General features: G+C 37.0%; 1 long non-coding RNA gene across 2 annotated transcripts in view; it reads left to right on the forward strand.

Annotated features, from left to right (window-relative positions):
• LOC147379267 (uncharacterized) overlaps positions 1 to 24376 on the forward strand; it is a 166060-nt gene extending 141684 nt beyond the window's left edge. Inside the window, exons 3-4 of one of the 2 annotated variants that reach the window (XR_015132682.1) lie at positions 17099 to 17252; positions 19812 to 24376. This is a non-coding gene — a long non-coding RNA (uncharacterized LOC147379267). Of the gene's footprint in view, positions 1 to 17098; positions 17253 to 17954; positions 18851 to 19811 lie in introns of those variants that run through there. The other variant, XR_015132681.1, reaches the window with a different exon arrangement.
• The last annotated feature ends 1117 nt before the right edge of the window (positions 24377 to 25493 follow it).

Here is a 25493-nt window from a genome sequence, read left to right on the forward strand (position 1 = left end):
CCAGCTCTTTGCAAACCTGTGGACCATAGCCCATCAAGCTCCTTTCTCTGGGATTCTTCAGGCAAGAATACTGGAGTGGGGCCATGCTCTCCTCCAGGAGATCTTCCTAGCCCAGGGATAGAACCTGCATCTCCTGTGGCTCCTGCATTGCAGGCAAATTCTTTACCATTGTGCTATGGGGGAAGTCAATATTTTATTATACTAGCATCTATATACTTTTTTTTTTGATTCTTTTTTTAAAAATTTTATTTTATTTTTAAACTTTACATAATTGTATTAGTTTTGCCAAATATCTGTTTAAAATGGGAATCCAGAATGCAAGTCTTGCTTGCACAATTCTGATAAAGAGAGTTCTGTCCAGTAGCATCTATAAATCTGTTAAACCTCTATTGCCTGCTTCTTTTTAGAAAAGAAAATGTCTTTACTTAAAAGCCATTTCATATATAAATGAGATAATGACCATGAAAGTGTTTAATCTGCCCCACCCCCCGCACGCGCCCCCCCCCCCCCGCCCCCCACTACTTCTCACAGCCACTCTGGGTAAGGCCCTCAAGGAAGAAAAATAACCTTTTGAAAAAAGGTTTTTCTTCTTATTAAAAATATATGTAAACACAAACTCACACATCCACACCCAAAAATGTCTTAGGAAAAATACATTTTCTGTTTCTCTGACCTGGTAGTCTGTTGAAGGAAGATATGCAGGTTTGGGCCTGTTTTCACTCTTAATTATGATTCAGTGTTGTTTTTGCAGTTGAAGGAGGCTCAATATGGCATAAAACAGAGTCTGGCAGAGGACACAAATTTTCATGAATTCTTTGGAATATTCCTTAGGCTTTTGGATATGGATGGTAACCTGCTAATTTTATGGTGGTCTAGGCCACCACCGTTTTGAAGGGACGTGTGCTTTGCTTAGATCTGTCGAATTACATTCTATACAGTATGGATGAGACAATGTGGAAATTTTTTTCTCCCTTCCTTTAATTAGTTCCTGCCTTTCTTTATGAAGTCACACCAATGTCACACATAGTTTACTAGTCTCCTATTTCTGCTATGTCAGACTAACACAAAGTCATAATTCAGTGGCTTACAACAATACAAGTTTATTCCATGAATTAGAAGTCTAACATGGATTTCAGTGGGTTAATACGAATGTGTCAGTGTGGCTGCCTTCCTCTATGGAGATTCAATTTTGTTGCCTTTTTCAGCTTTTGGTGGCCATCTACATTGCTTGGTTCATGCCCCCTTTCTTCATTTTCAAAGTCAGCAATGTAGCATCACTCTAAACTTTCTCCTGTCATCATATCTTTTTCTGACCTCAGCTGGAAAAGGTTTTCTGTTTTCAAAGACTCGTAATTAGACAGAGTTCACCCAAATAATTCAGGGTAATCCCTCCATTTCAATATCTGTACCCTAAATTACTTCTGCGAAGTCCCTTTTGCTGTATGAGGTGGCACACAGGGTCCAGGGACTGGGGCATGGACGTCTTTGGGGCCACTATTCTGCCTAACACACTGAAATAAATCTCGGTGGTTTTGCTAGCCCCCATTTTTAAGCCATCAAAGCAAGAAAGAGAAGCTAAAGAGGGGAAGAAATCTATGGAAAAATCATATTGATGTCATCAGTTATGAGTTGGAAAACACATATTTAAAAGTATCTCATATATTAGGTTAAATCTTCAGGATTCATAATCAGTTTTGTTTGTTACATAGTCAGTTTTACTCTAAGAAAGACAAATATCTCCACTTCACAGTCAGCTCATGTACCATTTGATTCATTGGTTGCTATGGAGATCACCCATTTTAAGTAAATATTAGACAGTACATAGATGTGCATAAGGTGATGTAATGTGAATGGGCATGCATACTGAGGTCTATTTCTTATTCTTTAAAAAGGTGTCTTTTCCTTTTATTGATTTTTTAAGCTTAACTCTTGCCTCATTTTCTTTAGCTTTGTAGAAGTTTTCAGACATTAGACTGATACAAACATTTTATTTACACATTAAAATGGCTCTAAAAAAATGGAAACTCCAATTTCATGAACTTGTTCAAATTGTGAAATCACTATAGAGACAACATTCTTGGACAAATTTTAGGTAGGTTACTTTACATTAATTAACATTTTTAAAGACTGAATTTAACCTGAAAAATATGTATTTTATTTTTTTCATATTTATTGAAGTATAGTTGACAAATGTAGTTGTAGTATATTACATGACATCATCCAACATGAGGATGATTTGATATACATTACACTGAAATCCTTACCACAATCAATCTACCATATATCACCTTACTTGGTTACCTTTTTTAAAAAAATGAGAATGCTTAAGATCTTCTCTCTTAGCAGATTTCAAATACAGAATACAGTACTATTAACTATTAACTACAGCCACCAAGCTGTACATTAGATCCTCAGAACTTATTCATTTATAACTGAAAGTGTGTACACTGTGGCCAATATGCTCTCATTTTTCCCCACCCTACACTTCTGGTAACTACCATATTTCTCCACGTAGTATTTGTTTTTCTTTGTCTGACATTTCACACAGCACAGTGTCTTCAGGGTTCATCCACGTTGTTGCAGATGGCAGGATTTTCATCTCTTTTTAAATGAATTTTAAAGATTATATACTTAATTTAATACTTGTTGTTACTTTTGCTTCAGCTGCTAGGTCATGTCCAGCTCTTTTGCGACCCCTTGGACTACAGCCCTCCAGCCTCCTCTGTTCGTGGGATTTCCCAGGCTAGAATACTGGAGTGGCAATACTGGGTTGCTATTTCCTTCTCTAGGGGATCTTCTTGACCTAGGGATTGAACCTGCATCTTCTGCCTTGGCAGGCGGATTCTTTACTGTTGTGCTACGAGGGAAGCTCTTAATTTAATATATCTAAGTATTATAAGTAGTTCATAAATCTAAAAAATACAATATTAATTTGCTAGCTGGATTGGGGTTAACCATCCATAAGTTGGAAAACCATCATTGTTTTATAGGTATATTAGAGTAATTTATTGTTAGAGCAGAAATCTCCTGATCCTTGTCATATACATTGAAGAATGTGAGTAGGAGCAATTTATCTAGGTTCTCTGAGTAAGATTTTATTTGCTAAATAAAAATGCAAGTTAAACTGGCATGGATAAAAATACCTCTCACATGTCTGTGAAAAGGGAAAGGATGATGCTGAACTGAAATTCAGCTAGATTACAGAACTTTAATATTGCAGGACTCTGTTTCTCTGTTAGGGATTCTTTTCTCTGTGTCAGCTCAGATTCTTCTCCTGCAGACTGGTTTTCTCTTTTAAAATATATGGTGACTGGATATTCGTAAGTCTTGCCACCTCTGACACACACCCATTCCAAAAAACTGATCCTCTTAGTTTTAATTCAGGAAAAACCCAAGAAAAGAATTTGATTGTCTCAGCTTGGGTCAGGTTCTCTATTAACTAAGAAACAAACAAAGGTTAAAAAAAAAACTTTGGGGAGAGGCTAAAGAGAAGAGTAGATTCAGAGAGAAACGATTGAGTTGCTTTAAACCTGTTGCTTTTGGAGATCATCTAATTGATAATATTCAATTTATTATCAATAAGAGGTGGATGATAGCTAGTTAGCTAACTGATAGGTAACTCTAAGGAGAGATGATTATAGAAGTGATAGTGATTGGATACATGGAAGGAGATAGATAACTTAGGGAATGCAAAGCACTAATAATGAACAAGACTCCTTTCAGAGTCAGAGAAAGCAGATGATTAAAGGAAGCTTTTGGCTGTAATGCTCTTCCCTTATAGACCTGCATAGTTGTGCAGATTATCATATGTGGAAAAGTGTATAAACATAAATAAATAAGTGAAAAAAAAATCCACTAATGTAACCTTCATTCAAGTACAAAATTGAACTTTTGAGTGTTCAGAAGCTCCTTATGTGTCCCTTCTTGATCATACATACCAGAGGGCACCATTATTTTAACACTTTAAACAGTCAGTCTTTTTTTAAATTTCAAGATTTATACACAGAAGTCTAGATCAAGATGAAAGAGTAGGAAAATCCTGAGCTCTCCTCCTCCCATGAACACACCAAAACTACAACTGCAGATAGAACAGCTGTCTCTGAGAATGACCTGATGACTAGCAAAACATTTTCTACAACGAAAGATATAAAGAAAAGTTTACATCAAAATAAGTAGGGGCAGAGATGTGGTTTAGTCGGAATTCACGCCCCAGGTGCTGCAGCCCTTAAGCGGGAAGGATATCACAACCATGGAAATCCCATTGAAGAGCAAGGGGTTCAAGCCCCAGGTTTGATTACCCAGACTAGGGAACCTGAGCTGGAAGATGAGCCACCTCAATGTGTCTTTGAAGACCAGAAGGGCTTACATCCAAGAGAGCTGGAGGCCTGTATGAAACTGAGGCTCCATTCTTAAAGGACTTGAACACAAATCACTCTTTCTGAGTTCCAGTGGAGTGGCAACAGTTTGATAAATACCTGGTTCCTATGGGGAGATTCACTGACAAACTTCAGTGTTTGTACCGGAGGGTCAGGTATCTGTTGAAATTTTATGCAGGGATGGAACCATTTTGACTCTTAATTCCTTTTTCACCTAGCTGGTCCAGCATTGGCAGTCAACATTTCTGTCACTCTCCATCCACTAAGCTAACACTGGGTGCACCACCCCTGAACACCTGTTGCACCCAACCCACTCATCCTAGTTGGCTCTTTGAAAGCAGCTTCCACCCACGTCACTTGGAAAGTGGCTCTGGCTGACACTGGTGCCCTTCCAAAGTGGGTCGCACTCCTGAAGGTCAATACAGCAAACTATTGCACTCAGCTGACACAACTAGACTTTTCAGCAAGCTGGGCTTGTGGTCAGTTCCTTGCATTAGCCTGCTCACAAGAATCATGGCCTAATCACAACAGGAGAGCACACAGAGACCACACAGGGGATACTCCAGAAGCACAAGGCTCTGGCCCCATCTTCCACACAGATGACTGGAAGACGTAGATGATATACCTAATACATAGAGACAAATACAGATAAAACCTCAGAAAAATAGCTTAATAAAATGCATATAAACAATTTACCAGATAGAGTTCAAAGGAATAGTTAAGGTCCTCACTGAAGATGTAAAAGAATAGATGAACTCAGTGAGAACTTAAAGATAGAAAATATAAAAAAGTACAGATCAGAGCTAGAGAATACAATAATTGAAATTAAAAAAAAAAAAAAACTAGAAGCAATCAGCAGTAGATTAGAGGGTGCAGAAGAACAAATCAGCAATCTGGAGAAAAGGACAGTGGAAATCACCTAATCAGAACAATAAAAAACAAAAAATAATTTAAAAAATGAGAATAGTTAAAAAGACCTTTAGAACAACACTAAACATAGTAGCATTCACAATATAGGGGTCCCAGAAGGAGAAGACAGAGAAAAATGGACAGAAAACCTATGTGAAAAAATAATGGCTGAAAACTTCCTCAAAATGGAGAAGAGAAGAGACATAGAAGCTCAGGAAGGACAGAGAGACCCAAGCAAGATGAATCCCCTAGAAAGAAACATTATAATTAAAATATCAAAAATTAAAGATGAAGAGAGAATCTTAAAATTAGCAAGAGAAAACAAATCTCTATGTATAATAGAATCACTGTAAGATTATTACCTGATTTTTCAGGAGAAGCTTTATAGATCAGAAAGGACTGGCATGATATATTCAAAGTGCTGGGGAAAAAACTTACAACTAAGAATATTCTACTTGGCAAGGTTACCATTGAGAATTGAAGGAGAGAGAAAGAATTACTCAAAAAAATAAAAAGCTACAGGATTTCACTACCACTAAATCAGCCTTACAAGAACCTTTAAGGGGACTTATTTAAATGGAATAGAAAAAGCTTTCTTTTTTTCATGTAGGCCATAACTAGAAAATTATGATTTAAAAATTTCACTGGTAAAAATAAACATATATCAAGGGTGGTGGATCAACCACCTATAAATCTAGCATAAAGTTTTAAAGACAAAGTAGTAAAATCATTTATAGCTAAAAGAGTTGAGCAACACAAAATTAAAACTTGGAAAATATGGCATCAAAAACAAAATTTTGGGGGGTAGTACAAATGTGCACAATGTGCTCAAAGATAAATGACCATCAACTTAAAATAGACTACTAAATACATATGTATTTATAAAGGAACCTCATGATAACTGGAAACCAAAAATCTATAACATATACACAGAAACTGAAGAGAAAGGAATCCAAATGTAGCACTAAAGAAAGTCATCAAATCACAAGGGAAAGTAACAAGAGAAGAAAGGAACAGAGAACTACAAAAACAACCTGACAATAATAAATAAAATGGCATTAAGTACATATCAAGCAATACTTTAAATGTAAATAAATGCTCTAATCAAAAGACATAAGGCAGCTGAATGGATAAAGCAAGACACATATATATGCTGTCTACAGAAGTATCATTTTAAGATTAAGGACATGCAGGAACTGAAAGTGAAGAGAAACAAAAAGATATTCCATGGAAACAAAAAGAAGGATAGGTAGAAAACTGTTACAACAATACTCATATCAGACAAAATAGACTTTATTTTTATTTATTTTAGTTAAAAAATTGTATTTTATTTTTGTTTCATTTTGTCTTACTTCATTTATTCTTTAAAAAATTGTCATAGTCATCAGATAATGTTTTCAAAACATCATAACAGACACCTGAGATTCGCAGACCATTCTCTGAAGATTCTAGTTCAGTAGACTGGAGCCAGGCCTGAGAACTTACATTTAGGGTTTTCACACAATTCTTTTTTTTTTTTTTTTAATATAAATTTATTTATTTTAATTGGGGGCTAATTACAATATAGTATTGATTTTGCCATACATTGACATGAATCCACCACAGGTGTACATGTGTTCCCCATCCTGAACCCTCCCTCCCACCTCCCTCACCATCCCATCCCTCTGGGTCATCCCAGTGCACCAGCCCCAGGCACTCTGTCTCATGCATTGAACCTAGACTGGCGATTCGTTTCACATATGGTAATACACATGTTTCAATGCCATTCTCCCAAATCATCCCACCCTTGCCCTCTCCCACAGAGTCCAAAAGACTGTTCTATACATCTGTGTCTCTCTTGCTGTCTCACATACAGGGTTATCATTACCATCTTTCTAAATTCCATATATATGCGTTACTTCACTCTCTATAATAGGCTCCAGTTTCACCCACCTCATTAGAACTGATTCAAATGTGTTCTTTTTAATGGCTGGGTAATATTCCATTGTATATATGTACCACAGCTTTCTTATCCATGCATCTCCTGATGGACATCTAGGTTGCTTCCATGTCCTGGCTATTATAAACAGTGCTGCAATGAACATTGGGGTACATGTGTCTCTTTCAATTCTGGTTTCCTCGGTGTGTATGCCCAGCAGTGGAGTTGCTGGGTCATGTGGCAGTTCTATTTCCAGTTTTTTCAGGAATCTCCACACTGTTCTCCATAGTAGCTGTACTAGTTTGCATACCCACCAACAGTGTAAGAGGGTTCCCTTTTCTCCACACCCTCTCCAGCATTTATTGCTTGTAGACTTTTGGATAGCAGCCATTCTAACTGGAGTGAAATGGTGCCTCACTGGGGTTTTGATTTGCATTTCTCTGATAATGAGTGATGTTGAGCATCTTTTCATGTGTTTGTTAGCCATCTGTATGTCTTCTTTGGAGAAATGTCTGTTTAGTTATTTGGCCCATTTTTTGATTGGGTCATTTATTTTTCTGGAATTGAGCTGCAGGAGTTGCTTGTGTATTTGTGAGATTAATTCTTTGTCTGTTGCTTCCTTTGCTATTATTTTCTCCCATTCTGAAAGCTGTCTTTTCACCTTGCTTATAATTTCCTTTGTTGCACAAAAGCTTTTAATTTTAATTAGGTCCCATTTATTTATTTTTGCTTTTATTTCCAATATTCTGGGAGGTGGGTCATAGAGGATCGTGCTATGATTTATGTCAGAGAGTGTTTTGCCTATGTTTTCCTCTAGGAGTTTTATAGTTTCTGGTCTTACGTTTAGATCTTTAATCCATTTTGAGTTTATTTTTGTGTATGGTGTTAGAAAGTGTTCTAGTTTCATTCTTTTACAAGTGGTTGACCAGTTTTCCCAGCACCACTTGTTAAAGAGATTGTCTTTTTTCTATTGTATATTCTCGCCTCCTTTGTCGAAGATAAGGTGTCCATAGGTGCATGGATTTATATCTGGGCTTTCTATTTTGTTCCATTGATCTATATTTCTGTCTTTGTGCCAGTGCCATACTGTCTTGATGACTGTGGCTTTGTAGTAGAGTTGAAGTCAGGCAGGTTGATGCCTCCAGTTCCATTCTTCTTTCTCAAGATTGCTTTGGCTATTCGAGGTTTTTTGTATTTCCATACAAATTGTGAAATTATTTATTCTAGCTCTGTGAAGAATACTGTTGGTAGCTTGATAGGGATTGCATTGAATCATAGATTGCTTTGGGTAGTATACTCATTTTCAGTATATTGATTCTTCCAATCCATGAACATGGTATATTTCTCCATCTATTTTTGTGTCCTCTTCAATTTCTTTCACGTGTTTTATAGTTTTCTATATATAGATCTTTTGTTTCTTTAGGTAGATATATTCCTAAGTATTTTATTCTTTCCGTTGCAATGGTGAATGGAATTGTTTCCTTAATTTCTCTTTCTGTTTTCTTATTAGTGTATAGGAATGCAAGGGATTTCTGTGTGTTGATTTTATATCCTGCAACTTTACCAGATTCATTGATTAGTTCTAGTAATTTTCTGGTGGAGTCTTTAGAGTTTTCTATGTAGAGGATCATGTCATCTGCAAACAGTGAGAGTTTTACTTCTTCTTTTCCAATCTGGATTCCTTTTATTTCTTTTTCTGCTCTGATTGCTGTGGCCAAAACTTCCAAAACTATGTTGAATAGTAGTGGTGAGAGTGGGCACTCTTGTCTTGTTCCTGACTTTAGGGAAAATGCTTTAAATTTTTCACCATTGAGCATAATGTTTTCTGTGGGTTTGTCTTATATAGCTTTTATTATGGTGAGGTATGTTCCTTCTATTCTTGCTTTCTGGAGGATTTTTTTAATCATAAATGAATGTTGAATTTTGTCAAAGGCTTTCTCTGCATCTATTGAGATAATCATATGGTTTTTATTTTTCAGTTTGTTACTGTGGTGTATTACATTGATTGATTTGTGGATATTGAAGAATCCTTGCATCCCTGGGATAAAGCCCACTTGGTCATGATGTATGATCTTTTTAATGTGTTGTTGGATTCTGTTTGCAAGAATTTTGTTAAGGATTTTTGCATCTATGTTCATCAGTGATATTGGCCTGTAGTTTTCATTTTTTGTGGGATCTTTGTTAGGTTTTGGTATTAGGGTGATGGTGGCCTCATAGAATGAGTTTGGAAGTTTACCTTCCTCTGCAATTTTCTGGAAGAGTTTGAGTAGGATAGGTGTTAGCTCCTCTCTAAATTTTTCGTAGAATTCCACTGTGAAGCCATCTGGTCCTGGGCTTTTGTTTGCTGGAAGATTTCTGATTACAGTTTCAATTTCTGTGTTTGTGATGGGTCTGTTAAGATTTTCTATTTCTTCCTGGTCCAGTTTTGGAAAGTTGTACTTTTCTAAGAATTTGTCCATTTCTTCCACGTTGTCCATTTTATTGGCATATAGTTGCTGATAGTAGTCTCTTATGATCCTTTGTATTTCTGTGTTGTCTGTTGTGATCTCTCCATTTTCATTTCTAATTTTGTTGATTTGATTTTTCTCCCTTTGTTTCTTGATGAGTCTGGCTAATGGTTTGTCAATTTTATTTATCTTCTCAAAGAACCAGCTTTTGGCTTTGTTGATTTTTGCTATGGTCTCTTTTGTTTCTTTTGCATTTATTTCTGCCCTAACTTTTAAAATTTCTTTCCTTCTCCTAACCCTGGTGTCCCTCATTTCTTCCTTTGCTAGTTGCTTTAGGTGTAGAGTTTGGTTATTTATTTGACTTTTTTCTTGTTTCTTGAGGTAAGCCTGTATTGTTAGGAACATTCCCCTTAGCACTGATTTTACAGTGTCCCATGGGTTTGAGTTGTTGTTTTTTCATTTTCATTCATTTCTATGCATATTTTGATTTTTTTAAAATTTATTCTGTGATTTCTTTGGTATTCAGCAGCATATTGTTCAGCCTCCATATGTTGGAATTTTTAATAGTTTTTCTCCTGTAATTGACATCTAATCTTACTGCATTGTGGTCAGAAAAGATGCCTGGAATGGTTTCAACTTTTTTGAATTTACCAAGGCTAGATTTAGGGCCCAAGATGTGATCTATCCTGGAGAAGGTTCCATGTGCACTTGAGAAAAAGGTAAAATTCATTGTTTTGGGGTGAAATGTCCTATAGCTATCAATTAGGTATAACTGGTCTATTGTATCATTTAAAGTTTGTGTTTCCTTGTTAATTTTCTGTTTATTTGCTCTATCCATAGGTGTGAGTGGGGTATTAAAGTCTCCCACTATTATTGCATTATTGTTAATTTCCCCTTTCATACTTGTTAGCATTTGTCTTACATATTGTGGTGGTCCTCTGTTGGGTGCATATATATTTATAATTGTTATATCTTTTTCTTGGATTGATCCTTTGATCATTATGTAGTGTCCTTCTTTGTCTCTTTTCACAGCCTTTGTTTTAAAGCCTATTTTATCTGATATTAGTATTGCTACTCCTGTTTTCTTTTGATCTCTATTTGTATGGAATATCTTTTTCCAGCCCTTCACTTTCAGTCTGTATGTGTCTCTTGTTTTGAGGTGGGTATGTTGTATACAACATATATAGGGGTCTTGTTTTTGTATCCATTCAGCCAGTCTTTGTCTTTTGGTTGGGGCATTCAACCCATTTACATTTAAGGTAATTATTGAAAAGTATTATCCCATTGCCATTTACTTTATTGTTTTGGGTTCTAGTTTATACACCCTTTCTGTGTTTCCTGTCTAGAGAAGATCCTTTAGCATTTGTTGGAAAGCTGGTTTGGTGGTGCTGAATTCTCTCAGCTTTTGCTTGTCTGTAAAGCTTTTGATTTCTCCTTCATATTTGAATGAGATCCTTACAGTAATCTGGGGTGTAGGTTTTTTTTCTTTCATCACTTTAAGTATATCGTGCCATTCCCTTCTGGCCTGAAGAGTTTCTATTGAAAGATCAGCTATTATCCTTATGGGAATCCCCTTGTGTGTTATTTGTTGTTTTTCCCTTGCTGCTTTTAATATTGATTCTTTATGTTTTATCTTTGTTAACTTTATTAATGTGTGTGTTTTGCCTTGGGTTTATCCTGTTTGGGACTCTCTGTTTCTTGGACTTGGGTGATTATTTCCTTCCCCATTTTAGGGAAGTTTTCAACTATTATCTTGTCAAGTATTTTCTCATGGTCTTTCTTTTGTCTTATTCTCCTGGGACTCTTATGATTCGAATGATGGGGCATTTAACATTGTCCCAGAGGTCTCTGAGGTTATTCTCATTTCTTTTAAATCTTTTGTCTTTTTTCCTCTCTTTTTCATTTATTTCTACCATTCTAGCTTCTACCTCACTTGGCCTGTCTTCTGCCTCCCTTATTCTACTATTGTTTCCGTCCAGAATGTTTCTGATATCATTTATCGCATCATTCATTATATACTGACTCTTTTTTATTTCTTCTAGGTCTTTGTTAAACATTTCTGCATCTTCTCAATCCTTGTCTCCAGAGGCTATTTATCTGTAACTTCATTTTGTTTTCCGGATTTTGGATCATTTTCACTATCATTATTTGGAATTCTTTATCAGGTAGATCCCTATCTCTTCCTCTTTTGTTTGGTTTGGTGGGCAGTTATCCTGTTCCTTTATCTTCTGAGTATTTCTCTTTGTTTTCATCTTGCTTATCTTGCTGTGTTTGGGGTGGCCTTTCTGTATTCTGGCAGTTTGTGATTCCTGTTTATTGTGGAGGTTCCTCTCTGTGGGTGGGGTTAGACGGGTGGCTTGTCAAGGTTTCTTGGTTAGGGAAGCTTGTGTCGGTTTTCTGGTGGGTGGAGCTGGCTTTCTTCCCTCTGGAGTGCAATGGAGTGTCCAGTAATGAGTTCTGAGATGTCAGTGGGTTTGGAGTGACTTTGGACAGCCTGTATATTGAGACTCAGGGCTATGTTCTTGTGCCACTGGAGAATTTGTGTGGTATGTCTTGCTCTGGAACTTGTTGGCCCTTGGGTGGTGCTTGGTTTCAGTGTAGGTATGGAGGCATTTGATGAGCTCCTATAGATTAATGTTCCCTCAATTCAGGAGTTCTCTGGTGTTCTCAGGATTTGGACTTAAGCCTCCTGCCTCTGGTTTTCACTATTATTCTTACAGTAGCCTCAAGATTTCTCCATCTATACAGTACGGATGATAAAACATCTATGTTAATGATGAAAAGTTTCTCCACAGTAAGGGACACCCAGAGAGGTACACAGAGTTACATGGAGAAGAGAACAGGGAGGAGGGAGATAGAGGTGAACAGGAGGAGAAGAGGGGAGATCAAAGGGGGAGAGAGCAACCTAGCCAGTAATCACTTCCCTATGTGCTCTCCACAGCCTGGATCCCTCAGAGATGTTCAGGGAGTTACACAGAGAAGAGAAGAGGGAGGAAGGAAACAGAGGTGGCCAGGAGGATAAAAGGGGGAATCAAAAGGAGATAGACAGATCTAGCCAGTAATCAGTTCCCTAAGTGTTCTCCACAGCCTGGAACACACAAAGAGATTCATGGAGTTGGGTAAAAAGAGAAGGGGGAGGAAGGAGATAGAAGCCACTTGGTGGAGAAAAATGAGAGTCCACAGGGGAGAGAGCAATCAAGCCAGTAATCTTGCTCCGAAGTAAAAATGGGTACTGAAGATCAGATTCTTAAAGGTACAAAATTGATAACAAATACCAAAAAGCAAAGATTAAAAATCTAGAGTAGAGGTTAGATTCTCAAAAACACAACATTAAAGGAAAAAACAAAGTCACAAGAATTATAAATATATATATGAAGTTTGCTTAAAAATAGGGTCTTTTTTTTTTTCAAAGTAATCTGTTCAGTTCAGTTCAGTCACTCAGTCATGTCCGACTCTCTGTGACCCTATGAATCACAGCACGCCAGGCCTCCCTGTCCATCACCAACTCCCAGAGTTCACCCAAACTCATTTGCATCGATTTGGTGATGCCATCCAGCCACCTCATCCTCTGTTGTCCCCTTCTCCTCCTGCCCCCCATCTCTCTCAGCATCAGGGTCTTTTCCAATGAGTCAACTCTTCGTATGAGGTGGCCAAAGTATTGAAGTTTCAGCTTCAGCATCAGTCCTTCCAATGAACACTCAAGACTGATCTCCTTTGGAATGGACTGATTGGATCTCCTTGCAGTCCAAGGGACTCTCAAGAGTCTTCTCCAACACCACAGTTCAAAAGCATCAATTCTTTTGGCACTCAGCTTTCTTCACAGTCCAACTCTTACATCCATACATGACCATTGGAGAAACTATAGCCTTGACTAGACGACCTTTGTTGGCAAAGCGATATCTCTGCTTTTTAATATGCTGTCTAGGTTGATCATAACTTTCCTTCCAAGGAGTAAGTGTCTTTTCATTTCATGACTGCAATCACCATCTGCAGTGATTTTGGAGCCCCCCAAAATAAAGTCAGCCACTGTTTCCACTGTTTCCCCACTTATTTCCCATAAGTGATGGAACCAGATGCCATGCTCTTAGTTTTCTGAATGTTGAGCTTTAAGCCAACTTTTTCACTCTCCTCTTTCACTTTAATCAAGAGGCTTTTTAGTTCCTCCTCACTTTCTGCTATAAGGGTGATGTCATCTGCATATCTGAGGTTATTGATATTTCTCCTGGCAATCTTGATTCCAGCTTGTGCTTCTTCCAGCCCCGTGTTTCTCATGATGTACTCTGCATATAAGTTAAATAAGCAGGGTGACAATATACAGCTTTGACGGACTCCTTTTCCTATTTGGAACCAGTCTGTTGTTCCATGTCCGGTTCTAACTGTTGCTTCCTGACCTGCATATAGGTTTCTCAAGAGGCAGGTGAGGTAGTCTGGTATTCCCATCTCTTTCAGAATTTTCCACAGTTTATTGTGATCCACACAGTCAAAGGCTTTGGCATAGTCAATAAAGCAGAAATAGATGTTTTTCTGGAACTCTCTTCCTTTTTCCATGATCCAGCAGATGTTGGCAATTTGATCTCTAGTTTCTCTGTGTTTTCTAAAACCAGCTTGAACATCTGGAAGTTTATGGTTCACGTAGTGCTGAAGCCTGGTTTGGAGAATTTTGATCATTACTTTACTAGCGTGTGAGATGAGTGTGATTGTGCAGTAGTTTGAGCATTTTTTGGCATTGCCTTTCTTTGGGATTGGAATGAAAACTTACCTTTTCCAGTCCTGTGGCCACTGGAGAGTTTTCAAAATTTGCTGGCATATTGAGTGCAGCAGTTTCACAGCATCATCTTTCAGGATTTTGTGTCTGACTCTTTGCGACACCATGGAGTGAATTCTCCAGGCCAGAATACTGGAGTGGATAGCATTACCCTTCTCCAGGGTGTCTTCCCAACCTAGGAATTGAACCCAGGTATCCTGCATTGCAGATGGATACTTTACCAGCTGAGCCACAGGGGAAGCCCTGCAAAGCAATAATAAGGTATAAAAATAAAAATTAAAGGAGTAATAGAGGACTTAAAAATAAAAAATTGTAAGACATTTAAAAAATAATAGTATTAAAAATATATCTAGGGCTTTCTCTGGTGTTTTTGTGGATTGTGTGGGGTCAGTTCATTTTCAGATAGTTCCTTGATCTGGCTTATAGTTCTCAAGATCTATAGGCCCCTTCCTATGTAGTCGATGCTAACTGCAGGGTTTTAATATATTGAACCTGTCACTTCCAAAGCGGTTCCCTCTGTTTATTTTAGCTTCTTCTGTTTGCTGGGCTCTTCAGTGTCTAATTTCCGCCCTTACACCAGGGCAGTGATTGTCACTTTTTTAGGCTCACTCATTCAGTTGTGCTGTGGGGAGGGAGGAACACTGCAAACAAATATCACTGGCATATGTACGGAGTGCTTGCAGTGTCTTGGCCACACTGGGTTTGTCCCTGCTCATGGCCTGTGTGCTTTCCCAGTCTACACTGTTCAGGCTTTAGGTTGCTCTGCTGGGAACTCTCTGAGGCAGGCCCTGGGTTGCATGCATTTCCCAGGTCTAAGCTACTCAGATTCAGGTTCTCGGGTACTCCACAAAGGCACAGACTTGGTTGGGCCTCTGTTTTGTGCCCTTCCCAGATCTGAGCAGCTCAGGTGACCAGGTGCTTGGCGAGCGCAGTCGCCCCCAGTTGAAGGCCTGTCTTATCGCCTCCTCCATTTCAGCCGCTCAGTTTTCTGGGTGTACAACCGATGCGCCTTCTCAGGTGCAGTGTGTGTCTCTTCTGGGGAGCTGATCTCTGGCTGCGACCCTCCCAGCGGATGTCAACCGTCCAGAATCCCAAGAAGCCTTGGTTAGCAATGAAGCCTGCTTGCAGTTTGGTAGATGATGCCTCTCTAGGGCCGCGATTTCCTCCTTCCGGCTCTGGCTGCCCTCGCCTGCCTGTCTCTGGTGTGGGATGGGCTGGTCTGCAGCCAGCTAGCTCTGCTCAGTCCTTTGTTCTGTGAGCGGGCCTGGCGATCTCTTAGGTTTGGGCTTTTCGTGGGATAGCTGTCCCACAGTCTGGGTTGCTATCTCAAGTTAGTTCCCTCAGGTTGTGCTTGGGGGCATTCATGCCCAGTGCTTACCCTAAGTGATGCAGCCTATACCTCCCTGTCCAGTCCCCGCTTGCTAGTGGTGGATGCGAGCATCTGTGTTGCTTCTCCACTGGGAGTTGCCATTAGGCACATAATCTGTGCGTTTTAATTATTTATTTTTCCTCCTGGTTATGTTGCCCTCTGAGGTTCCATGGCTCACCACAGACTCACTGGTGAGAGTGTTTCCTGGTGTTTGGAAACTTCTCTTTTTTTAAGACTCCCTTCCCAGGTCGGATCTCTGTCCCTACCTCTTTTGCCTCTCTTTTTTATCTTTTATATTTTTTTCTACCTCCTTTCGAAATCAGTGGGCTGCCTTTCTGGGTGCCTAATGTCCTCTGCCAACATTCAGAAGTTGTTTTGTGGAATTTGCTCAGCGTTCAAATGTTTTTGCAATGAATTTGTGGGGGAGAAAGTGGTCTCCCCGTCCTATTCCTCCACCATTTTAGGCTGCATAATTCTTAATATTAGGTAGCAACAAAATAGAGTTTAAAGTAAAAATCGTAAAATGAGAAAAAGAAGGACATCAGATTATGAAAAAATAGGTCAATTCAACAAGAGGATATATAAATTATAAATATCTATGTACCCAACAAAAGAGCATCTAAATGTATAAAGCAAATATTAACAAACATAAAAGGAAGCACAATATTAGTAGGAAAGTTAATATCCCCTTAACATCAACTGATAGATTTTATAGACAGAAAATCAGTTAGGAAACATTAGCCTTAAATGACACATCAGACCAGACATACTTATTAGACATATACCAAACACTCTCCCCAAAAGGAACACAATACACATTCTTTTTAAGTGCCTGTGGAACAAATCATAGACTAGATTACATATTAGGCCACAAAACAAGTTTCTTTAAGTTTAAGAAGATTGAAATAATTTCAAGTATGTTTTCTGACCACAATTGTATAAACCTAGAAGCCAACCACAAGACAACTCAATAAACATAAACATGTGCAGGCTAAACAACAAGCTTCTAAACAGTCAATGGGTTAACGAAAAAGTCAAAGAGAAATAAAAAATATCTTGAGACAAGTAAAAATAGAAATATAACTTCTCCAAATCTGTGGATCTGTAGTGGATTAAAGACAATCTCTTTAGTAAACATTGGAAAAACTGGACAGTTACTTGCAAAAGAATGAAGCTGGAGTACTTTCTTATATACAAACACAAAGTCAAAATGAATTAGACTTAAATGTAAGTACTGAAACTGTACACTCCCAGATGAAATCTTAGGCAATATACTCTTTGACATCAGTCTTGGCAATACTTTTGTTTCCACAGGGAAGAGCAGCAAAGCAAAAATAAATGGGACTGCCTCAAAAATTAATTTGAAAAGAAACATACACCTGTGGGTTCATTGCAGCATTATTTACAGTATCCAAGATATGAAAGCAACCTCAATGACATCAACAGACAAATGGATTAAGAAAATGTGGTATGTATGTGTGTGTGTATATATGTATATATAGTGGAATATTACTCAGCCATAAAAAAGAGCGAAAAGAATGAAGTCCTTTTTAACAACATGGATGGACCTAGAGGGTTTATACTCAGTGAACTCTCAGACAGACAAAGACACATAACATACGACTTCACTTACATATTGAATCTAAAAATCACAACAAAGAATACAAAACAGAAACAGACTCAGATATGGAGATAAACTAGTAGTCTCTAGAGGGGAAGAGAGGGAGTTGGGTGAAATACATAAAGGGGATTAAGAACTACAAACTTCTAGTTATAAAATAAATCATGAGGATGTAATGGACAGCATAGGCTATATAGTCAATAGTATTGTAATAACTTTGTATGGTAACAGAAGTTCCTAGATTTATTTTGGTAATTAATTTGGAATATATATAAATGTAGAATTATTATGTTGTACACCTGAAAGTAATACAATATTGTATGTAAGCTATACTTCTATAAAATCAAAAGGAAAAAGTTATACATTAATCATAGACAAATATTCTAGCTTTGTTTTTCTGTTTTCACACCATATGTGAATGTAATCATGCTATTCTTTGGTGCTTTGCATCTTTTATCCAGCCTTATGTTTATAAGATTCATGTGTATTGTTGTGAGTAAATTTAAATTGTTTATTTTCATTGCTTTGCAATGTTGTGTTCCTTTTCAGCATACCACTCTTAATGGACTTGAGTTGTTTTTAGTTTACATACCTTTCTTCACTATAGACATCATTATGGAATTGCTGTGTTACAATATATAGAGTAATTTTTTTACTTGACTGTATAATGCTTATGTGTTTGCCAGTGTTTGTGTCAATTGTACTCATGATAATTTCTATCGCTCCCCATTCTTGTTTACATTTGTCATGGATTGGATTGTAATTTTTGAAATAATCTCATTTAAAAAATTATTTTTAAAATTTAATGTTTTCCATTATAGTTTTAATTAGTATTTTCCTTTTTCTAAATAAATTGTTTTGTTTATAAGGCATTCATATATTTTATGAAATGGACATGGAGGTCATTTCCCCATTTTCTGTCTTGTTTTCCATTTTCTTCATTTGGTTTGTAGTTCTTTTTATATTACTGAAACTATTATTTTGCGTGTTACATTTGTTGCAGATATCATCACCTGTGGCTTGCCTTTTTAGTCTCTTAACAGTGTTTTTGAGAAACAGAATTTGTTAATTTTAATGAAGTGCAATTGATCACTTTTTTCGTTACTTCTATTTTTTGATTAGTTTTTTTCTAAGTGAGTATGTTTTGCTTAAAAAGTCTCTATCCCAATGTTGTAGTGACTTTGTATGGTAACAGATGGTAATTATACTTGTCATGGTGATCATTTTGTAATGTATAAAGCATTGTATCACTGAGTGATACACCTGAAATGAACATTATAAGTCAGTTATCTTTTCTGTATGAAGTCTATAATCTGAAAAGGTGAACAATAAAGCTTCCAGGAGCTAAATAAGGAAAGTCTCATAATGACTAGGAGATAGAAAGATTTCTTAAATAAGAAACAAAATATCTGTGACCTGAGTTGATTCTTATTTTGTGTAAAATGTAAGGTCAGGATTCACTTTTTTTTTTTTTAATGTAAGTGAGTGAAAATTCTTCAGTTGAGTCTGATTCTTTGCGACCCCATGGACTGTAGCCTGCCAGGCTCCTCTGTCCATGGAATTCTCCAGAATACTGGAGTGGTTATCCATTCCCTTCTTCAGAACTGTGATAGTGCAATTTATTGAATTTGATTCTTTTCCCATAGCTGTGCATGCTACCTTTGTCATGAAAATTTCATTCTGTTTTATTGGCCTATTTGTCTAATTTATGCCAATTAAACACCCTTTTAGTTGAGAACTGATGGAGCAAGTGCTTCCACTTTCCTCTTCAAGAGTGTCTTAGCTATACATCCATAGTTTTGCATTTCCTTAAACATTTTTGATTTATCCCTGGAGACTCAGATGGTAAAGAATCTGTTTGGAATACAGGAGACCCACTTTGGATCCCTGAGTTGGGAAGATCCCCTGGAGAAGGGAATGGCTACCTGTCCAGTATTCTTGCCCAGAGAATTCCATGGACAGAGGAGTCTGGTGGGCTACAGTCCATGGGGTCGCAAAGAGTCAGCCACGACTGGGTGACTAACACTTTCATAAAAACTTTAGAATTAGCTTGTCAAGTTACACAAAATATCCTGTTGATATTTGATTGGGATTGTATTAAATCTGTACAAAAATATTGGCAGAATTAACATAGTTTCTATATTGAATCTTCTAATATATAAACATGTTTCATTGGACTTACTCCTAAGCAGTCAATTTTTTGATGCTATTGTCAATGGATTTTTAAAACGTGTATTTTTTGTTTTTGTAGATGCATAAAAATACATTTAATTTAGGTAGTAAATTTTTATTCAGCAAACTTATGAAATCTCATTATTACAGTAATTGATGTGTCTGTTCTGTTTTCTATGTAAATGATCATATATCTTAGAACAATGACAGTCTTATTTGTGGCCCATTTTCTAGGCTTTTAGTATCCAGAGTGTGTTCAGGTGCTTACTCGTGTCCGACTCTTTGTTACCCCGAAGAGTATAACCCACCAGGCTCCTCTGTCCATGGGATTTTCAGGCAAGAATACTGAAGTGGGTTGCCATTTCCTTCTCCAGGGGATCTTCCCAACCCAGGGATCAAACCCAGCTCTCCCGCATTGCAGGCAGATGCTTTAACCTCTGAGCTATCTGGGAAGCCCAAAGTAGTAATTTTTTATTCAGCAAACTTATAAAATCTCATTATTTACAGTAATTGATGTGTCTGTTCTGTTTTCTATGTAAATGATCATATATCTTAGGACAATGACAGTCTTATTTGTGGTCCTGATTTTTGTCAATAGTTGGTCTTATTGTACTGATTATGACATAATTAAAATGTTTAATGGAAGTGTGAGTAGAGAACATTTTTGTGATTTTCCCCAACTCAAAGTGAAAATTTGTAGTGTTTCATCACTTTTTATGATGCTTGCTGTAGGTTTTTTTAGTATTTCAAAGTTCCCTTCTATGTTGACCAGTTGTTTTTGTTTTTTTTTAAACCATTAACAAATCATAAATTTTACCACTGTGCTTTCTACATTTATTGAGAAGGTTGCATAATTTTTATTTATTAATCTATGTAGTAAATTGTATTGAATCTCTGTTGTTCAGTCATTCATTTGTGTCTGACTCTGTGACCCTATGGACTACAGCACACCAGGCTTCCCTGTCCTTTATTATCTCCTGGAATTTGCTCAGACTCATGTCCATTGAGGCAATAATGCAGTCCAATCATCTCATCCTCTGTTGCCTCCTTCTCCTGCTTTCAGTCTTTCAGCATCAGAGTCTTTTCCAATGAGTCTGCTCTTCACACCAGGTGGCCAAAGTATTGGAGCTTCAGCTTCAGCATGTCCTTCCAGTGAATATTCAGGGCTGACTTCCTTTAGAATTGACTGACATTATTTTAATGTTTTTTTCTTTCATCATTATCATATATGTCAGATGATATACTAGGCACTGGGAATATAAAGATGAAGAAGCTTTGTTCCAGCCCAGGTGTTCTTGTTCTAGTGGAGGACATAATGAACAGTGTATAATTATACAAGGTCACAGATGCTGTGCGAGAAGCAAGGGAGGAGCTGATTCTGTGCCAGAGAATGGATTGGGTCAAGGATGGTACCTGGAGATGAACCATTTCAAGATGGACTTTGAAGGCTGGAGACCCAGACAAAAGAGGAAAATGTCATTCAAGAGAGATTGCATAAGCAATGGTATACTCAGAAAACACTAAGGACTTCAGGGGTGTGGGAAAATACAAGAGACAGGTTTAAAAGACATTTTGCAGGTTGAATTGGTATAACTTATTGTTCATTTGAATCTAAGGGCTGACAAAGGCAATGTAAGGATATTGCCAAAGATGACCCTGTGTTTTGGTCTTCTGGTTTAGCTAATCAGTGGAGGGTTTATTTAGTTCTGAGAATAGTGAGCTTTTGAGGTGAGTCTGTCAAATTTACCTAAAGGTACTGGCTGGGCTACTAAAACACTAGTTTGAGATTTAGGGTGTGGCTTCTAGTAGAGATTTGGGCTGCTTCATATGGTCTTGGGGTGTCACTAGTTACTTGCTGTCATAAAGAGAGCATTTAAGTCTGATCTGTCGGTCAAAGGGCATGACAGAATGCATTTACTCTACATTAATTTTAGGTTTTAAAGAATAGGTGCTCTTTTTTACTTTAGGAATTTTATTGAAGAGAAATCTGAAAGAGAAATTGTAATATATGTATTCTCCATTAAGTATAATTTAAGTTGAGAGAAGGAATTTACAGTAAAGTTCTTTTTTTTTTTTTTTTTTGAGATTTAAGGTTGTTTTATTAGAGAGAATTATTTTGACAATAGAAAATTCATAAAAGCAGAGATCCTCTCCCACCCCCACCAGCCAAGGAATTTTTCTGACTCCTTGCCTAGTTGTGTTTTCTATAGAGTATTTTTTTTTTTTAAACCTTTTGTTTTATATTGGGGTATAACAGATTAACAATGTTGTGATAGTTTCAGGTGAACAGCAAAGGGACTCAGATATACATGTACATGTGTCCATTCTCCCCAAAACTCTCCCATTCAGGCTGCCACATAACCCTGAGCAGAGTTCCCTGTGCTATACAGTAGGACCTTGTAACTTGTCCATTTTAAAAATAACTCCCTAGTTGTCTCATTTCCCCAGTCTTCCCCCTTGGCAACCATAATACAGTAAAGTTCTTCAGAAGGAAGAGATAGAATAATCAAGACATCACCCCATGTATTCTTTTACCACGCTTGTACTTCTTCAAAACTTCAGCGGGAATTTAAAAAACGGGCAGATTGAGGGTAATGGTAATTGGTGATTTCCCTGATTGTTGGAGGATAAAAAAGAATCACTTGCAGTTTCACAAAAGACACATAAAAAGAGATAGCCTTGTTAACTACAAGGGGCTTGGTATTATCCATACTGTTTATTAAAACTTTAATTATTTGCTCAGTATCACTTATATGGAAATTTCTTATTGATTAAAATTTCTGATGTCAAATTTACAAGCAGTTGTGTGTTTCAGGAAGGTATAATGGGGGCTTCTGTGGTCCTGATAATGTTCTGTACTTGATCATAACTGATTTCACTTTGCAAGTTTCATTAAGCTGTACACTAAAAACCTATGCATATTTGGGATATATTTTATACATCAATAAAATTTTTGCTCTAAAAGTTATAGTACATAATGTGCTTATTTCTTGTGCCTTTTTTTTTTAACAAGTACATCCTCTGCAGTGAAATAACTTGATTAGAAATCTTATATATTTTTACTTGTTTTTGTCTGTTGGATTTGCATATGTTTTCAGGTAGTCACATAAAAATTACACTACACCAAGAAAACCAGTTTGAAAAACACAGAATGTGCTCTATGTGCGTCAGGTGATTTAAGGTTTTCCAAACAGGGTTCAGAGATTCCATTTATGCACCCAAACTGCAAACTAAAACTTAGATAAATGCTTCCCTGAGGTGACGTTAACTTGCCTGGGACAGAAGACTTTTTAAGGATGCCAGTTTGCCCACTGTATGGCCAAGTATTTATTCAGCTGAGGCTTGGATGAAAGCCACCACATCAATGTCACAGTCTCAGCACATGTGAGGAAAATACATGTGATACATAGCAAATTAGGTGTCATGCTCTTGGACGGGTGGAATGGGATTGATTTGCCACTTTTAGCAATGCTCTTTTACTGTCAGCTGTGGCTTTGAGTAAAGCATTAGAGATTCTCGTCACAGATGTTTCTTTCATAAACTGTTGTGGGAGAATGACATTCTGCAAAAATGGTTTACTACTCTTCTTTCTTCTCTTGGGGAAACAAAGTACGCTCACCATCCTCGCCAAATGGACTCAAGGAGTGTTCTTCATTTCTCCCACAATGGCATGAAGGTTCATGACATTTACGAAGTTGATTTTAGAACTTAGTTGGCAAATGTGGTGTGTAGAGGTATTTGCTCAAAGTATGCGCCATTGAGTGTAAGACTCATTATGGGGGAGGGTAGAAACCAGCCCATTATTTGGTGTTTAAAACTGAAATTTAAAAATGTTTGTACAATTTTTATTTAATGGTTCACAACTGATTAAAGTAATTAATCTTTTTAGCATATTATACTCCACACAAACTACTAAGCTGTGAGAAGTTAAGAATTCTCTATAGCTCAGCCATTGTTTATAAGATGATGAAATTTATGGTTAATATTTGTATGAAAAAAGCATGATTAAAACTATTTGATGATAATTTTAAACTTGAGGGACAAGAGTTGCTTATCCATAGAGAATTTTAATTCATAACTTCCACTTGGTATAATTTTCATTGAGAATTTGGTGAGTAAATGTGAGCATTCTGTACATAAGTATCTTCCTGCTGAACACAAATACAGTTGCTATAGCAACTGCAACATCACATGGGATCTAAGAGAGAGAAAGAATATTTTACAAAAAGTGTGTTATCCATGTGTCATATTAATTTTTCTACTCTATACCATGTACAAGTCAGAATATTTTCCTCTGAAGCTATGTTGTTATCCAGTATTAAATTATTCATAAAGTTTTTTTAAATGTTCCAGATTTCCTACAGAAGTTTTTTCTCTTTTTTAAATATAAATGCATACCACTTGGGATATGCAAAATATCACTTGCCAATTTAAATAATGAAGGTTAAAATAGGGCAATTGCCTGTTTTTTAAAAAATAAGTTGATTATCTTTTAAAATTGATGTGAAAAAATAATGTACGATACTGTTTTCAAGTGTCGGGAAAGCAAACCATAATAAAGCAGGTCATACTTGATGGTTGAAACACTGGCTTGTCTTCCACCAGGTTGCAAATATGAAGTCTTACATGTTTGTTTTGAAAGACTCCCATCCTTTTTGCTGACAGGGAACTTAAATTTTTGATTAATTGAGTGTAAATGAATGAGAAACAGATGGTGAAAATATAATTTTTGATACAGATGAGTTTAAAGTTATACTTTCCTAAATTGTGTTTTTTTTCTCAAACATACGCCTAGCAATTTATTCATTCTGAGGTCTTGATGGAGTCCTCTGTGAAGCAGAAACATGTCATGGAGCTTTTCTGTATAATTACCTCCTAATTCTATGTTTCAAAGTATCTGTTCTTATTGCACTCTGGAGTCTGTTTTATGGTGGAAAGGTTTAAGAGTGTTTTTCCTAAAATCATCTTTACAACTCTTACTTATGTGAAACAGGCTGTGTTCTCTAGAAGTCTTCCTGGGTAACAAGTTCACTGAACTATGATGGGGTGTGCGTTTGTGTGTGTTAAGTTACTTCAGTCATGTCCGACTCCTTGTGACCTCATGAACTGTAGCCTGCCTGCAGGGCTCTTTTGTCCAAGGGATTCTCCAGGAAAGAATACTGGAGTGGGTTGCCATGTCCTCCTCCAGGGGATCTTTCCGACCCAGGGATGGAACCTGAGTCTCTTATGTCTCCTGCTTTGACAGGCAGGTTCTTTACCACTAGCGTCTCTACTGGGAAGCCCTGAACTAGGGTAGAAGAAGCCGCAATTTTTTTTTTTTTAATTTCATACTCTTCCTTTGTGAATTTCAGATTCAAGTGGCTTATGACCTTAATTTAAAAGCTGAAAGTCACTGAAAAGAGACTGAGAGAGGTATTTGGAGTGACTCCTCTCTTCCTTTAAGAAATACTGTAATATTATACTTAATAGATATTTAAACTAGAATGATTGGAGCCATGAAAAACTTTTTTGGGGGCAATGTCAATAACATATAGTGAGGGCTATTTTTGATGAAAAGTGTCTCACAAAGTTAGAAAAAAATTGAAAAAAATAAAAGCTTGTATAGTATTTATAAAACATTTGTTGAATTGAATTTGTGTGTGTGTTATTTCAGAAATATGTTGATTCATACACCAAAATGACACTTTGACATGGTAGGTTAGATGTTTTTTTCAGGTTCTACTCCAATAATAATTTACAGTCAATTGCTAGTGAGCTAGAGGTTAGAGTAAAAGAAGTACCAGCCTTATCGTTACTTTCGTATTCCTCAGTATGAAAAAGGGATTTGTTTTATTGAGAATTGGTACCTGACCTCTTCATTTAAGAGCTCTTTGATTGTTACAGATTCCTGCTTTCTTCTACCACTTCCTTAAAAAA

Source organism: Bos grunniens, chromosome 1 (genome assembly GCF_055505025.1).
Source record: "Bos grunniens cultivar Pamir isolate PY7600 chromosome 1, Bosgru_T2T1.0, whole genome shotgun sequence".
NCBI classification, from domain to species: Eukaryota; Metazoa; Chordata; class Mammalia; order Artiodactyla; family Bovidae; genus Bos; species Bos grunniens.